Source organism: Lathyrus oleraceus, chromosome 4 (genome assembly GCF_024323335.1).
Source record: "Lathyrus oleraceus cultivar Zhongwan6 chromosome 4, CAAS_Psat_ZW6_1.0, whole genome shotgun sequence".
NCBI lineage: Eukaryota > Viridiplantae > Streptophyta > Magnoliopsida > Fabales > Fabaceae > Lathyrus > Lathyrus oleraceus.
In genome coordinates, this window is record NC_066582.1 from 458,493,052 (window position 1) to 458,511,748 (window position 18,697).

Here is an 18,697-nt window from a genome sequence, read left to right on the forward strand (position 1 = left end):
TGTGCATGTTAAGACGAAGCCAATGATATATCGTTTATGGATTTTGGTGATGGTTTGTTCTTGAGCTGGATTTTCATGATGAACACGTGAAGAACCCTAATTTTCCTTGTCCAGAAACGCGTTAGATCTTGCTGAGTTCATTTTGCATGCGTTTTTGTGTTTGTCCACCATGCCACCAATCACAGCGCGCCACCTCACTTAATGAAACGACGCGTTTCATTAAGTGAGCGCTCAGTTTAAAATCGCCAGCCGTTCGATGCTAGGCTGGGGAAAATTCTCACTAGGCTTTTGCATTTTAATTCCTTTGTGCTTCACATGTTCATATGCCATTCCACATGATTTTTTATTTCTTCTCCACATTAAAAAATTCATATCTCAATGATGGTTTGTCCAATTGATCTGAGATTTTTTGTGCCATGATCCTTGCCATGTCTACTATTGTTTGATGATTTTTACAAAAATTGTGCACGTGTGGATTTTCATTTTGCCTAGAGAATGTTCATACATGTCATTTCTTGCACCTTGCTTACCATTTTGATTGTGAAATGATGATGCTTAATCCAATGGAGCTGAAAGTTTGCATGATTAATCTAGACATCCTTAGGGACATTTTGTTATAGAGTTTGTGATTTTATCATTTCTGGTTGTGGAGATATGCTATGATGAATGTAGGTGTGACAATTTGTGTCACACCATTTCTTGTCCAACTTGTTGATTTTATTTTCCATGCCATTCATTTTCCAAATAATCTGAATTTTTGCATGTTGACTCTTCTGGATGTTATGTTTGAGTATGAATTTTTGTAGAATTTTTGAGTGCATTTCCAATTTGTTTGAGAATTTCTTTTCTGTTCGACCAATTGTGGACTTTTTGTGAGTCATGATCTTATATGATTTGTGAAATTCTTGTTTTTTATTGGATGGACCTGAAATTTTACACATGTATTCTAGACACCTTGGAGTTTGTCATGGCTTTGATTTGGTTCATTTATCATGTGTAAATTCTGTTTTATGCTTGCTTGAAGTTGATGCATGATTTGGTGCCTTGTATGAGCTTGTTTGAATATGATTTGACTTATGGATTTTATTTGAGTTGCTTCCCTTTGTCCAAATGACTTAAAATTTGGTGTGATAATCCTTTGATGAATGCTGTTTATTCATGATTTTTCTTGAAATTTATTGAATTGTTTGTGAGTTGATTTGAATTGGATCTTTCTGTTTGGTTCGATGAGCTTTGAATATGCATGCTATGCTTTCTATGCTTTATGAAATGAAATTGGTTGATGATATGAATATGAGACCACTTGGATTTGTTTCTTATTTGATTGAACTTGATTCTTACCAATTTTCATGTTCTGTTTTGGTTTATTGCTCTCATTTTGACCCTAGGCCTTGTCCTAGAGGTTTGCATCTCACATTTGAGCTTTGTTTCAGGTCAAAGAGCACAATTGCTTATACTTGGTGATGTGCACTCATTTGGAGTTGGTTTATTGCTTGTTTATGAATAACCTTGAGTTTATTTTGTAGGCTTTGATACTTGAGCTTAGGCTTTGTGGCTTGCACCTTTGTGCATTGCTTTGCTTGATTGATTGATTGGTTGTGTACAGTTAACTGTTGACCATTGTCTGTTTGACTTTTATTTGAGTTGTGTACTGATTATGTTGGATTGTTTTCAGGTACCTTAGTTGCTATAGTTCCTTTGTGAACTTGCTTTTGCTTTGCTTTATAGCTTGAGCATTGAGGTATAATGTCTCTAACTCCATGTAGTCTGGAAGACCTGGCCTGTTACTTGGCCAGGCACATGTCTAAAGTCCTCCTTAAGAGGCAATGCTTGTGCTTGTTTATTTTTGTCCCCAAGCAGGAAAAGACCTTTGATAAGGCAATTGGCAGATACAAGAGATGTGCAATCCATCTCCTACTATTCAGTTGAGTCATCCCTCTGCTCACACAACTGGTGTTGATGCATTGTGGATATTAACCCAAGATCCTTGTACAGTTGTATAGTTGAGTCAGTGTCATAAGTGTAGAAGGGTTCCCACTTTCTGAACCCACACTTCCTTTGTTTGAAGCTCTCCCAGGCCAGGGATAAGAGCTGTGAAGTCTTATCTTCACTTCCTATTTCATCTGCTTCACCCTAACTCTCAATGTTAGGGTTAAGAGCTAACATCACCCTGATACAGTTGGCTTGCCTTTGCAGCCTAACCCTTGTGTGAGCCCACTTTGTGTGTATATAGTGTGTGCTATTTTTGTGATTGATTTCTTTGCCTGTGCTGTATAGGATAGCTTGCTCCCTGTGCAAGTTAGATAGCAACCTTAACTTAGGAATGATTTTGCATGATAACATCTAGGCTCGAGTCGTAGTCTCCCTAGTTGTGTCTCCCTTTGTTATCTGGTTAGGCTAGTCCTTAGTCCCTGCGTAGGGGAACTACGTCGCCCTGATCCTCATACCAAATGAGGTACGTAGGCAGGAGATGAGCTGATCTCTCCGGGCGCCCTTTTTGTTTTGTCTTTGTGTGTGTTAGGAGATGGATGTAAGACCAGTGATTGGCATTCCGTATCCTCTTGTTGTGTGCTTGGAGTCCGATGTAAGTCCAACGATTGGCATTTGGTTTCTAGTGTGCGTGTGTTTGGTTCGGAGTCTGATGTAAGTCCAGTGATTGGCATTCGGATTCCAGGTTTGCCTGTTTGTGTGGAGTTTGACGTAAGTCCAGCGATTGGCAGTCGATTTCCTATGTTGTTTTGTCTTGCGTGCGTTAGCCGAGCTACGAGTGCTCTGATTCTTCTTTAGTTCAAGAAGATACGTATGCATAGGATGCGACATCCTAGCGAGCACGTTTTCCCCTAGTTCGAACTACGTCGACTCTGATGTCTATGCCTGATAGACTACGTAGACCCAGGATGCGATATCCTGCCGAGTTAGTTTCTCTTGTTTTCTGTGTCTCTTTTCAGCCAGTGTGATGTTTGTGAATAGTTTTTAGCAACCATTTTCCTTCCTTTTGTGCGTGGATCCCGTCGAGTACGACGGATGCGTAGGGGTGCTAATACCTTCCCTTCGCATAACCGACTCCCGATCCCATCTCTCTTTGGTCGCGAGACCATGTCTTTTCCAGGTTTACTTCGAGCGTTTCCTTTCCCTCTTTTGGGATAAATAACGCACGGTGGCGGCTCTGTTGTCTGCGTTTCCCGCCGGTTTTTCGCGTAATGCGACACCTAGCATTGTGGATCCCATTGGTCTCTATTGTGATAACAATGGTGCTATTGCACAAGCTAAGGAGCCTAGATCTCACCAATGATCCAAACACATACTTAGGCGTTATCATCTCATTCGAGAGATAATAGATAGAGGAGATGTGAAAATATGTAGAGTACCTACACTTGACAATATTGCTGACCCACTGACAAAGCCTCTTGCGCAGCAGAAGCATGATGGCTATACTAGATCAATGGGCATTAGGGGTATGCCTGATTGGCTCTAGTGCTAGTGGGAGATTGTTGGTGTAAGCCCTAGAGGCCAATACTTTTGGTACTTGTATCAAATTATTTATTAATTAATAAAAGGCTTTTTCTTTATTATGTTTGATTAATAAAGTCCCTAGAATAGCTAGTCCGTTTAATGTATCAAGTATGACTTAATCATGAGATCACATTAAACATAAGGACACTATTCTTAAAGTATCAGTAGCCGAGCTTTATTGTGAAGTGGGATAACATTAAAGCATTAAGACTATTATGTTTGTAGACTGATGATCACATCTCATGGATCATGGATAAAGAGTTATCAAGTCTTAAACATAGGTATGAATATTAAAAGTAATATTTATACCGGATTGACCCGCTATAAGAATACTATATAGAAAGTTATGCAAAGTGTCATAAGTTATTCTCATGGTGATAATGGTGTATACCACTCTTCGACCTGAAACCACTATGGACCCTAGATGTAGAGTCAAGTGCTTTGTTGTTGATCCAACATTGTCCGTAACTGGATAACCATAAAGACAGTTGATGGGTACTCCACGAAGCATGCCGAGGGACATGAGTGAGCTAGATGGAATTTGCCCATCCTGCGTAACAGGATAAATGTCTATGGGCCCAATATTGAACTGGACAAGGATGACACGGTCTATACCTTGTGTTCAATATAGACATAAGGTCAAAGGGGTAATTATACACATAATTATTATCACAGAAGAAGTTGTCAGATCACATGACATTTTCGTGACTTGGGTAGCAGTGATGTGTTGCTAGATACCGTTCACTGTTTATTATGTTAAATATGTGATTTAATATAATTGCCAACGCCGCGAAAACCTATAGGGTCACACACATAGGACGGATTGATGAGAGATAAAGTAACTAAGGAACATCGTAAGGTACGGTGTACTTAAGTAGAATATGAAATATGGTAAGGTACCAAATACTTAAGTGATTTTGGCATATTATGAGATATGGGCCAAAATACACTTAAGTGGGCTTTTTAGCTTAAAACCCACACATGTGGTTCTATAAATAGAACCCTTGGGTAGAAGCATTGTAACTGTAATTTGAATTTCGTTTCCCTCTCTCTCTCTCACTCAAAGCCTTCATTCGTAGCAGCTAGCACTGAGATTGAAGGAATCCGTTCGTGTGGACTGAGTAGAGACGTTGTCATCCTTCAACCTTCGTGATCGCCACAAGAGGTAACGATTCTATCACTGATCATGCCCATTTGTAAGGATCACTAAATGGAGAAATTTTTAAATTCCGCTGCGCCTTGGATGGCAATTCTCCTTCAGAGGGCAGGCTACTATTGGCTGACAATGGAGTCTGACTGCTGCAAATATGTGAAGAAATGCCACAAGTGTTAGATTTATGCAGATAAGATTCATATTCACCCGACACTTCTGAATGTGATTTCATCACCATGGCCTTTCTCCATGTGGGGAATTGACATGATTGGCACGATAGAGCCGAAAGCGTCCAACGACCACAAATTTATTCTCGTAGCAATTGATTACTTCACCAAGTGGGTTGAAGCGGCGTCATATGCAAATGTGACCAGGCAGGTAGTTGTGAAGTTTATCAAGAATCAACTCATATGCCGTTATGGTGTGCCAGATAAGATCATCACTGACAATGGATCTAACTTGAACAACAAGATGATGAGAGAGCTGTGTAGCGAGTTCAAGATATCACATCATAATTCTTCCCCATATAAACCCAAGATGAATGAGGTTGTTGAAGCTGCTAATAAGAATATCAAGAAAATTGTCCAGAAGATGGTTGTTACGTACAAAGATTGGCATGAGATGCTTCCATTTGCTTTGCATGGATATCGTACATCTGTCTGCACTTCAACAGGGGCAACCCCTTTCTCTCTTGTTTACGACATGGAGGTTGTGCTCCCAGTAGAGGTGGAGATCCCATCAATGAGAGTCTTGATGGAAGCCAAGTTGACTGATGCTGAGTGGGTTCAGAGTCGTTATGACCAACTGAATTTGATAGAAGGGAAGAGATTGACTGCCATGTGCCATGGTCAGTTATATTAGCAAAGGATGAAGAAAGCCTTTGATAAGAAGGTTAAGCCTCGTGTGTTCAGAGAAGGTGACCTTGTGCTCAAGAAAGTCTTGTCTTTCGCGCCCGATTCCAGGGGCAAGTGGACTCCAAACTATGAAGGTCCATATGTTGTTAAGAGAGCCTTTTCATGTGGTGCTTTGATACTTACAACTACGGATGGGGAGGATTTCACTCGTCCTGTGAATTCAGATGCAGTCAAGAAATACTTCGCCTAAAAAATAAAAATAGAAAAGCTCGCTAAGTTGAAAACCCGAAAGGGCGGCTTAGGCAAAAAAATGAGCGTCTCGGTGGATTGAAAACCCGAAAGGGGGATCCAGGCAAAAGTTAGAGACATAAAAAATGAATATGTATCCCGCTAGATTGAGTACCTCACCCTGGGGCAATCTAGGCAAAAACTAGGGATTTGGCAAGTAATTGCGTCCTGACAAGACTTTGTTCTACAAGCTGTCATTTGTCAAAAATTCTCGCTCAGTCATCGTCAACTGAAGCTTCAAATACATCGGATTCAGAGTTGGTGGAGAAATGGTCATTATGTTCAATGTAGCCCTTTTCCAATATATATCACCAATTTCAAAATTGTAAAGATCTATGGAGTCTCGCCATTTGCAGACTACCATCCCATCAAATAAATTTGAGCCTTTATCCAATTCTTTGCACTCTTATTTGTTTCTGTTCAACAAATGTTTTGCATGTTTTAATTGAGAAATATCACGGTTTTAAATAAATAATTTTTTTCATAAATCGTTGTTAAACAAAGTGAACATTCACAATGACGAAAGGATATTTGGGACGTCTTCAGTGCTCTCCCAAAGATGGTATGATTCCCAACAGGGTAAGACATTTGTTCATATTCCCAGCATGATTGTATCCCCTTCCTTCAGAGCCTGTTTGTGTTTTCCTCCTGAGCAGAGTGGTTGATGAAGATGTTTATTTTTTCCTTCAGCGGAGTAGTGTCCCTTCTTCCTCAGCGGATGTGATTTCTTCAGTAGTGCAATATATGGTGGTGACCCTGGAAACTTCTGATTGGTGGTTGTTCCCCACAGAGTTCCATCCTCCCCTCTGATAATTTCCCTAGTAAAGTTGCTTCTACGGTGGATTTTATTTATGTGTCGATCCTGTCCCCAACTGGAATGGCTGATGCTCATCCCCCTGCAGAGATTTTTGGTTCATGGTATCTTTTGCCCATCAGATTGGATGTCCTCCAGTGGGCCTGGCTTTCTCTCTCGAGATGTAGTACCGAATGTTTGTTCAATGATTTGTAGACCTGTTTGTGTTAGATCTGTCTGTTTTGTCAACATTCATCATACATAAACCACGCATATATGCATAATTTTTAACATTTAAGTATTCATGTCGCGTTATTTGCCATAAATACCTTTGCTTGTTGTCTCCTGCTATTCAGTGATACATATTTCACCAAGCAGATGTTTGTGTCTGATCTCCCCATGTAGAGTTAGCCCCGTAAGTAGAAAGCGTCTATCCTTTCTTCCATATTCCCCACTGAGTTATGTCCTCGTGGATGATTGTTGTTTCTGTCTCCTCCCAACACATATATTGGGATGGAGTTCCCCCTGAGTTATATCCTCATAGGGATGAGTCTTGTTTCATCACGCCTCCCTAGTTTGTTCCTAGATTTGGCTTCTTGAGATGTTCCCTGCGCTTCCCCGAAGTTTAGGTGAATGATGGCTCAGTAACCAGTAATTGTCCATCTTTTCTCCGGCGGAGTCTGTGGCCTTCTACCCCCCCACCGGTAGTTATAAGTCCTACTTATGTGGTTTTCTACCCTTATACCGGTAGTTGTAAACCCTATTTTATCCCCTTGCAGAGTTAACCTTATTTTTGTTCATCCTAACCGATGGCGGTTACTCCCTTCCGTGGTTTTCTACCTAGTTTTGGTAGATGTAATCCCCTCTTTGATGGTTATCTTTATCCAATATTTGGTATTGATATTCCTTAACCGGTGATATATCTCCCGGATCATTGTCTTTATCAATGTATCCCCGGTGGGTCATCTTTCATTTACCTTTTGTCGGCAATGATTGTTTCTCCCTTTGATTGGTCATCATTTTATACCTAGTATTTGGTATCCCGATGCCCTTTTCTTTCGGTCGATTTATCCTTTATTAACCCAGTAACCGGTTGTGGATAATCTTCCACGTGAGTATGTCATCTACGTTCTGACGGTAATAGATAATATATCTCATGCGCTCTTCATTCGAAGTATTTTGGTCTTCCCCAGTCGAGTAAGATTCGTATTCCCTTTTTGCAGAGTCGAATGCCCATCCTGTAATCGAGTTTGCTTTTTCAGCCCTCTTTTCAAATGATGAGTGTCTTGGAATATTCCCCAATTCATGATGAGTGTCTTGGAATATTCCCCAGTAACCGGTATCCCTGGTGTTCCTTCCTTTTTTGCTCCCTATTATGACTTTTTGTCCCCTGTGAAGTCAGATTTCCTGAGTCGAAATATACCTTTTTAGGTCTTCCTCAGATGATTTTGGATGTTTGAATATCTCTCACCCTCATACCGGTCTTAGATATTCATTCTCCCCGAGCTTGTTGTTCTCTCACCCTTATACCGGTGTTGCGATCACATGTTTCCTTGAGCTTATTACCCAGTAATCGGTAATACCTCATCCTGTTGTTTCCTCGGATGAGTCCTGTTTGGACATTTCCCAGTGAAGTCCCTTAGTGGATATCCCCCATCTGAGTCCGAATTTTTTATCCGAAGTATCCTCCGTGGATAGTTTAGCTATATTGGCATATTCCCCAATACATGCATCTTTGAGTCAGCTCGAGTCCTTCCATTGATTTATTTTCATGGAATTCCTCTCGTATCTCTCAACAAGTTTCAAGTCGTGACCTGCTCACGCATTTGTTCCCTTTCTTATCCCCATTAGAGTCCCCAGAGTCTCTGTCCCATTGAGTGTATTACTCATAGGGATTGTCAGTTTCTCCTGATTTCTTTTCTCTTTGTGGACATATATCTTCATAGAGTATTACCTTTTGCATACATGCATTTGCATCACGAGATCTCTTAGGGACCAAAATTCGTCTCTTTGTTATTATTTAAGCCCATTCTACCTCGTCGAGACGAAGATTTTAACCTTCACTTCTCCGGCTAGAATGAACTTAAATAGGGGCATCTGTAAGACCCCAATTTTGACCCTAAGATCCCTCATGGCATCATAAATATTGCATTTGCATTGCCTCAAGGATCATAAGTGTAGCGGTGTATTCGTTGCTATATGATCTATTGATTAAACCATAAGCAAAGCATACAATGAATCGAGTCGCCACCGCACTTTTATTTATCCTAAGGACTGGTTAAAAAGCGAACAAAAACCTAAGAAGTTTTACACGTAGAAAACTAATGAAAAAGATCAGAGAGTCTGGGTAAGGGGTAAATTACGCAATGGGAAGGTGTTAGGCACCCATCACGTCCTAGGTACTCCTAGGGAGCCCTTTTCACACTTGTTGTATAAAAAATGTTTATTTGTTTTGACATATTGTGCAAACATGAATGGGATGATGAGAAAAGAATGTACAAGTTAGTTATTTTTATGTTCGAACGGATGAACCCGTTGCCTACGTACCTTCCATCAAAGGTAAGGATCAAAACGCCGTAGTTCGGCTAAAAGATTTCCAAAAATTAGTGGATTCAATTTTAAACACAAGCCCTAAGGTCTTACGTTATCCACGGGAGAAAACTCAACCTTATACAAACAACGAGTCCACCATGTGAGAAAAGCTTCAACTTGCTAGTGAGGGGTTAACCCTATAATAAGCAAGGAAGACTTACAATTCAATCAATTAAGGACAAATAGGTGAGATTAACATCAACCAACTAGGATAAATCAAACCTATGGCTAATGTATGAAAACTTTAGCAAGAATGGACAAAGCCACAAAACAATTGAATGGGTGAAGTTAATTGATTATGATTATTCACAAAAGGAGGGTCAAAGTATGATTAAGGTTGATTCAAAAGAAGTATTATGAAATGGAGTTTGAAAATTCAAGGACTTGGGGTCCAGGTTTTTTAATTTGAAAGCATGAAGATGTTTGCACAATATTTATCTCAAGTTTTAAAAGCAATGTGTGAAAAGGTTTAAGACCAAATGGATGAATGGATGAAGATGGAGTGTAAAACTTCCTAGAAGGTTCACCTCTTGAAATCATATAGAAGATGACTCAAGTGTGTCCTTTGGAATAGGCAATGAGCAATAACAAACAAGCAAAGCAAAAGAAGAAAGTCAACGAAAGCGGATACCGGATGCCAATCACTGGACTTATACCAATCTCCTAAAACAGAACTGGATATCAGAGGCCACTCTATGGACTTATACGAATCTCCTCAACAAAGAAATAAAAAGTGGATACCGGATGCCAATCTATCTGGACTTATACCAATCTCCAACAACAAAGCAAACACTTGGATGTCAGATGCCAATCTATCTGGGCTTACTCTAACCTCCAACATATGATCATGGGAAAACAAATGCCAAATTACATGGACTTACAATTGCATCCTCACATACAACAAACAAATGCATCAAGCAAAGAGAAGATGAGTGGCCAATGAAATGGTGTTATACTCACTTCCATATCATAGGAACAATGGCCAATGAATGGTCTTACAATTGTCCTCAATGGGCAGACAACAAAGATATGTCACAAAGACAAATGAAATGATCATGCACTAATGAGCAATTAATGATGATAAATGCACAAAGCATACAAGCAGACATGTACAAATGAACTAAGTAATCAATCAACCAAAGTCATTCAGCACACTCTACAACCAAACAATTGGGCTCATACAAAGGGTAAACATTGAAGCCAACTGGAATAGGGTTAATGGTGCTCTTAACCTTGACATTGAGAGCCAAGGTGAAGCAGGTGAAAGGATATGAGGGGTGTGCCTCATGCTCTTATCCCTGGTCAGGGAGAGCATTGAATATCAGAAGGTGTGGGAGTTCAGAAAGTAGGAACTCTCTCCACAAGTTAGACTCGATAGATCTTGGGCTTTTACTCACTATGCATCAACACATGTGGTGTGAGCAAGGTGAGTGACACACAGAATAGTAGGAGATAGGCTACATATCTCTTTTGTCTACCAATTGCCTTATTCAAAGGACTTTTCTTGCTTGGGACAAAAGTAAACAAGCACAAACATCGCCTCTTAAGGAGGACTTCAGACAGTTGCCTGGCCAAGTAACAGGCCAGGTCTTCCAGACTACATGAAGAAAAAGGATTCTACCTCAATGCAAATGCTATCAAGCAAAGCAATGCAAGTTCTCAAAGAACTATTAGCAACTAATGGTACCTGAAATCAATCAAGTAAAATCAGTATACAACTCAAATTCAAAACCAATATAAGATAAGGACCAACACAATCAGTCAAATGTGCAATGCACAAAACTCAAAGCATATGAGCTAAGCATCCTACAAAACAAACAAGTTAGTTCATGATAATCAATCAAACTCAATTAACTTGCATTGATCTCCTTAAAGCATTTGCTTCTTAACCTGAAAAACCAAACTCAAACATGAGCAACAAGACCACTAGGACAAGCCTAGGGTCAAAAGGAGATAAAAAATCCAAAACAGCAAGTGAAAGATATCCAAAATCAAGTTCAAACAATTAAGAAACAAACCCAAGTGGTTTCACATTCATATCATTCATCATAGAACCTCAAAGAAGTCAACAGAAAGACTCCACTCAAATCCAGTCACAAACATTTCAATAAATCCTCAAATAATTCATGATCAAACATCATCCATAACATGATAAGCATACCAAATTTCAGCTCATTTGGATCAAGGGAAGTAGGTCAATGAAAATCAGAAAGTCAAAGCAAGTTCAAGCAAACTCATACAAAGCATCAAAACATGCACCAACTTCAATAAATCATAAAATAGTGACGACACATGATAAATGAATGGGACTAAAACCATGACAAACTTTAAGATGTCTACAATTCACATGTCAAATTTCAGGTCTATCCAATTAAGCATTAGAATTTCACAAACCATATAACATCATGTGTCACAAAAAGTCAACAAATGACCAAACATGGGAGAAAATTCCAATCAAATAGGAAATGCCATCAATAATTCCAGAAAAATTCATACACCTTCTCAACATGCACAAGTATCTTCATGCAAAAATCCATACCATTTTGAGTTCAATAAGCATGGTAATTAAAATCATGAAGTTGGACATGAATGGTGTGACACAAATTGTCACACCTCTATTCAAAAAATCATATCTCATCAACCAGCAATGATAAATTCACAAACTCTACACCAAAATCGCCATGAACATGTCTAGTTTAAGCACAAAAAATTTCAGAGGCATTGGATTAAGTATCATCATTTCACAAGCAAAATGGCATGGCATACACAAAATGGACACACATGAACAAACCCTAGCACATTTAAAAATCTACACGTGCAAAAAATCTGGAAAAATCACCATAATAAACTAGAGATCATGAGGAGCATTTCACAAAAAATCCCATCAAATTTGGACAAATATTGAAGAACTTATGAATTTTTGAAGATTGGCATACAAAATGAAATAAATATTGAAAAAAGAAAATGATTTAAATCAAATTAAACACGGCATTGGCAATTTTGTAAATAGTTGGTCCCTTAAGTGAAACGCTGCGTTTCACTTAAGGATGTGTCGTCCTCTGATTCGCGCATGGCAATGGAACAGTGAAATGCATGCAGAACAAAATTCCAGCAGATCAAAACACGACCTGGGTTTTCAAAAATTAGGGTTTATGTGTTCTTCCAACTGTTCATCATCGTGATGAACAAATATTCCAGATTTTTGAAACAAGCACACCATTCAAATCAGCAAACAATGTACATCAATAATCCAACCTCGATTTTCATTAATTCGAGCTAACAAGAAAGAAATGAGCACAACAATATTTGACCAACAAACTTTAAATCCATGTTTCTCTCTCAATACACAACCATTTCTCACGATTCAAAGTTCAATATAATCAGCATGGGAGGATCTTTAATAAGCATAGCATGATTTCAGGAATAGAGAGAATCGAAAACCAACCTCTTTGAAGGTGCAGTGATGAAATAGTGGTTATTTGGCCGTGTTGAGCTGAAACAGATGCACAATGATGTTCCAAATGATGAATAAGTGAGGAATCGTGGCTCAACAATGCTTGGTGAGGTCCAAATCAACAGCTGCCATGTGAGAGCTTCAATGCAACAGTGCGGTTCCTTGGCTTTACAGTGATGAAATGATGCTTGCTAAGGCTCCAAAGATGTTGGTAGATGATGGCACAATGGACAGTAGCACAAGTTCTTTGCAGATTTTCAGAAAAAAATTCAGATGAAGAATTGAGTGTTTTTGAGAGAAAATGATTCAGATCTCGTTTGTCAAAAGTGGCTAGGGTTTTTCAATCAGAAATGAGTCATATATACTCTGTTTAATAATGCATAAGCTTGGTTAGTGGAATGGTAATCACATTAGCTCAAATGAAGTGTTTTGGTTAATTGGTGAAATCCACTCAAATTGCATGTGCATGGCATGCTACAGTGCGAAATGGGCTTAGGCAATCTCCAAATGTAATTTCTGAACATTGGCAATTGGTAAAAAGTGTAGGAAATGGTTAATTTGAAAGTCTATTTTTTCACCCCTCTCTTTTTAATTCAAGGCACTTGAAAAAAACCATTTTGATTGGAAGATTTTTGGTGAAATGTGATGAAGGATTTGGATAGAGCATATCAAATATGACTTGTAGCAAAAAACCACACTCAATTTGGCCAAATGGTTTGGAAGTTATCTCACTTTGAAGTTCAAAAATTCTTGAGAATGATTTGATCATAACTTGCCAACCACACATGAGAAATGAGTGTTCTTGGACTTTTTGGAAATGGGAGAACAAGATCTTCAACTTTCATGTTGTACAAAAATTCATTTGAAGCTTGTATGATGAAGTAATTTTGAGGAGAAGAACTTTCCATTTTTGGCAAATTCCAATTACAGGTCAACTTACTATTTTTGGAAACTTTTTGTTTGACCTCAAATTCTTCATTGTGGATGTTTGACATGTTATATGAGGCTTATATGGACATGAATGAGACCTCTCAGACCAATTTCCACCATCAAATCACTGATTAAATGCACAATTGACCAAAGTTGACTTTGCTAGGGTTTTGGTTGACTGAACCATGTTCTGATGAATTCCAAGCCCCTACCACTTGAGATCTTGATTCAAAATGATGTCACAACTCATATGAACTCTTGATGAATGATCATGGTGCCCAAATTCTTCAAGAATGGCCACCATCCACTGCTCAATGAATAATTTGACTGTTTTGACCTAGCTGGCTTCATCTGCAAGTAGCATGGTTAGATGACAATATTTTTGTACCTTTGGTTAATAGACAGATGAAAATCAATGATATACAAATGCAATACATGCTTGGTGATCAAGAACCACACTCAGAAGATGACCCACCCACTAGGAGGGAAGCAAAGGTGTACAAAGATCCTTGAGGCAATGATATGGTATGATATGATGCCATGAGGAATCTTAGGGACAAAATTGGGGTCTTACAATAAGCATCTTGGCTCCTTACCTTTGGGTGGGATCTTTTGAGAGTTGGTTTGAGATCACCAAGCATACTTGAATTGTATATCATTGTTTTTCTCATTTTTTATTCACTAACCAAAAGCACAAAAATATGTCACTAACATCTCTTGTTTGTAGCTTGAGCAGTCACAAGGTCTAAAGCTTCTAGGAGACCCTATGTGCATTGATATGGCCAATGGAAGATGAAAGCAAGAATGGCAATGGTTCCCAAAGCTCTCATCCCTCAAATGTGCCTCCCAAGTATCTCAATTCATCATTTTGATCAAAGCAAACCAAGGGGTTTGAGGCTTGTTTCCCAAGGAAACCCTAATTCATCTGTTCATCAACTATGCCTTGCTCATGAAGCAACCTCAACCTATGGTCAAATAAAATCAAGGGAAGTTCTTTAATTCATCATTTCATGCATATTTGAACTTATTTGAGTGTCCTCAATCATCAATTCATCAAGATATGAGGTTTGGACTTGAGAAGTTGATCAGTCAATTCATTTAACTATTTTGAAATACACTGAGACCTAACATTTTATGTCTTTATCAAATGGAGATGACCCCAAGAGAAAATATGTTCTTAAGGACTATATGAAAAACTTTCATGTTCATCAAAAATTGATTTGAAGCTTGGAAGGTCATCATCCATTCCAAGACATTATAGGTCATTTTGACTGAAACCCTAATTTTGGGTCAACTTCTTAAGGACATAACTCCTTCATTTTTCATGATTTTTAGGTAAGACCAAATTAATTGGAAAGCTTAAGATGTCTACTTAAAGTGTTATGTTGAGAAAAATTTCGAAATCTCAAAATAAATACATGTGATAATGCAAAACATTATAGGTCACTTTGGACCAAATGCATTGAAATGTGAAAAAGTCCAACTTCAAGTGCCCATAACTCCTTCATAAAAAATCCAAATGATGCAAAATTTGAGTCTAAATTTATTTTCTTGAAATAATCTAAAACGTTTATGTTGAAGCTTATGTCATTTGGAGCTTATATCATTGAGATAGAAGGGCTTGAACTTTGGCTAATTTTGAAAATCTCACATATGCATGTTTTGCACCCTACACTTCAAGTCCAATTTGCATTAATTTCCAAGGCCCAAATGGAATTTTGATCAACATAACAAATGATCCTTATGAAATAAGCTTTCCAACCATTACTCATGAGGTAGTGTTCCTATTTTTAACATGGCATTTTCGAAGACTTGAATGTTATAGTGCATTTTTGGAAAATCATTTCATTTGCCTTGCATGAGCTAATACAGTCCAATCTGCACGTCCATTTTTCTTTCATCATGCATTAGCTCCAATTCCAAGTGGAATTGGGCCCTCCATGCGCCTGTACAGGCCCATGCATGGAGGCCCTTTCCATTCATGCAACTTTGAATCATGCATTCAACATTACTTTCTCCTATAAATACCATGCCTATGCTCTTCATTTCTTCAACCTTAAGGCGCCCCAATTGCTGCTGAACTGAAATCCTAGCCATCACTAAAGGAACTAATCCATTTTTCTTCAAATTTTTCAGATCTGAATTTTGATTTCATTGATCAATCTTCAGATCTCAAAGTTCCTAAAACTTCTCTCCTCGATCCATAGTGTCTACTGTAAGCAAAAGCATCCAAAGATTATGAATCAAAGCCTTGTAAATCAAAGGTTTACTTTAATTGTTATTTGCTTCGAATCAGCTTGTATAGTGCTCTATTTTCATTGTTGTTGTGTGATCTGAAGTCCTTGCGTAGAGGCAACATTGCTATGCTTTCAATTTTTGAAAATCATGAAGTTCATATGAACACCACAAAATTTCCACTTCTGGTTTCTCTCAATATACAGATCTAGAATGAAATTGAGTGGTACAGGGGTGATGTACATCACCCCAGCTCTCGATTGATGCCTGGATCGTGCCATTTGGTTACCATTTTTATTTCTGCAACTTTGGACATGGCCGGAAGTTGGCCGGAGAAAATGGTGGCGCTGGCCACCGTCTGGTCTCCATATTCAATAAGATCCGTCCATTGGTTTTCCCAGATGCAATCACGTGTGTCCAATCTTATGACCTTTTATTAGGCTTGGTGTGTCGCTGTTGGCTCGCGTGTATGGTGAGCGTGCGCTCCTTGGCCATGTGATGATCCACGTCAATTAATGAATCTTCATCCAACGCTCCACGTTTTTTCCTTATTTCTATTTTCAGATTTTATTTTCATTTTATTATTTTAATTCCATTTCACTTTAAAAATTCATATCTCTCTCATTATTGGTCCAAAAATTATGGGACCAATTTCATTCTTCTCCTTTTAATTTCTAGTTTTTAAAAATGATTTTTAATATTTTTTATTTTGTCATTTGATATTTTTTAGTAATTTTCTCTTTTCTGGTTATTTTTAATTCATTTAAAATAGTTTTTGATATCCAAAAAATACAAAAATATTTTTCCAACCTCTTTGAATGATGATAGATCTATGAAAAATATTCTCATCAATTTATCAATTGATTTGAGATTTATTTGAGATTTTAGTTCAATTAGGTTATTTTTATGCATTTTTAATTGATTTAAAATAGTTTCTGACTTTTAAAAATGCTGAATTTTTTTGTCAAACTTTGTTTGACCTTGTTGAACTTAGGATAATTCACTTGGATTTTTCAAAGTTGATTTGAAGTTAGTTTGAAGTTTGACCTTTTTTTATTATTTTAATTCAAGTTTTATTTTAATATTAAAAAATGCCAAAAATATTTTATTTGTTTCTTGACTTCTAATTTTCATTTTGCTTCTGTTTTCTATTGTTTGACCTTGATCTCCTCTATCTTTGGTCAATACTTGTTGATTATCTCATACCATTTCCATTAATGCACTTTAATTGTTCATCTTCTTCTTCTTCTTCTTCTCTCTTTTTTCTTTTTGATCAATGAGTTAAAGATTGGTGGTTAGCATTGATACATGGAGGTTTAATCTTCTTTGGTTCACATCTAATTCATCTTGATCATGGATCAAGTGAATGGCTTTGTATTAAGGATAGGTTGCTTCCTAAATCATGCAAAGAACCTAAATCAATACAAGATCATTTCTCATTTTCTTTTTGGCATGGCAAGTTGTTGGAGTTTGATTCACTAATCAAGACCTCTAACTTGTGTTGTTGCCTACATTATTATTGACCGGCCTCAGATAGTTGTGACTTCTACATAAGTCCAATTACGATTGCTTAACATAGCGCTAAATTTTCCTTATGTCACACTAACTACTAACTACTAACATTAACCATTAACTATTAACATTTAATTCTTGCACTTTACATTTATGCAATTTAATATTCTTGTACATATTATTCATTTGCTTTTTTCCTTTGCTCATTTGAGCACATGTTTATGTTAATGCAATTTGCCTTTTGCTCACTTGAGCATATAATTGTGTATATAATATTGTGCTTGTGGTTTGTTTTGATTGTTGTGGACCAAATGCAAAGAAATGGACAAATGGACTTAGTTTCTAGGACTTTCCCTATGCAAATTGGAGTAAAAGAACCTAAATGTTGAAGATGGATTTAGAAGGACTAAACCTCTAATTTCACTCTTGTCCATTCTTGATTTACTTCATAGAATTCTTTGATGTGTGTGCTGTTGTGCTAGGGGATCCTATGAGGGAGCTCAAATTGAAGAATCATTGCCATGTTTATCCAAAGTGAAAGATACAAGAGCCATTGGGGATCTACTAAAGAGCTTGTTTGATTATGTTGATTGCTTGAGCCTACAATTATTTTGCCTGCATATTCCAAAGGATGGGAGCTACTTGGATCATCAATATGATCTCAAGAGAGGAACTCCATTTGTGGTCTTGTTTCTTATCCCTCATCTCTTGTATGATTAGGACTTTAGCCATTCTTCTTCTTCCCTCCACTCTAACCCAAGCCAAAACTTTTTGTGCAAACATTAACACTTCTTTTTAAACATTAGAAACCTAAGCATTATGCTTTTAATTTTCAAACTTTCTTTTCATAACACTTATTTTGAATTGAATCTTTAAGTCAACTTTGAGCATATTTTGTAAATACTTTTCATTGGTAAATATAACTCATTCAAACGCTTTTGTGGTTTCAATGGCCACTTCTTATAAAAAACTATTCATAACCTTTAGCTATTAGGTTTGAGTTATCCTTGAGGTAGATGTAATACTCACCTATATCCTTAGTGATGGACAATGAGTCTTCCATGCTTATTATAGGGTTAACCCCTCACTAGCATGTTGAAGCTATCCTCACATGGTGGATTTGTGGTTTTAGGTTGAGTTTTCTCCCTTGGATAACAAAAGACTTTAAGGCTTTTGGACCAATCAATTCACCAACTCATTTTTGAGATTTTTACCCCGAACTACGAGGTTTTGATCTTAATCTTTTTTTAAGATGGTACGTAGGCAATGGGTTTATCCATCCAAACAAAAAATGTAAATAACTTGTATATTCTCTTCTCATCTCTTCAATCATGTTTGCACAAACAAATTTTCACAAAATACCAACCTTACAA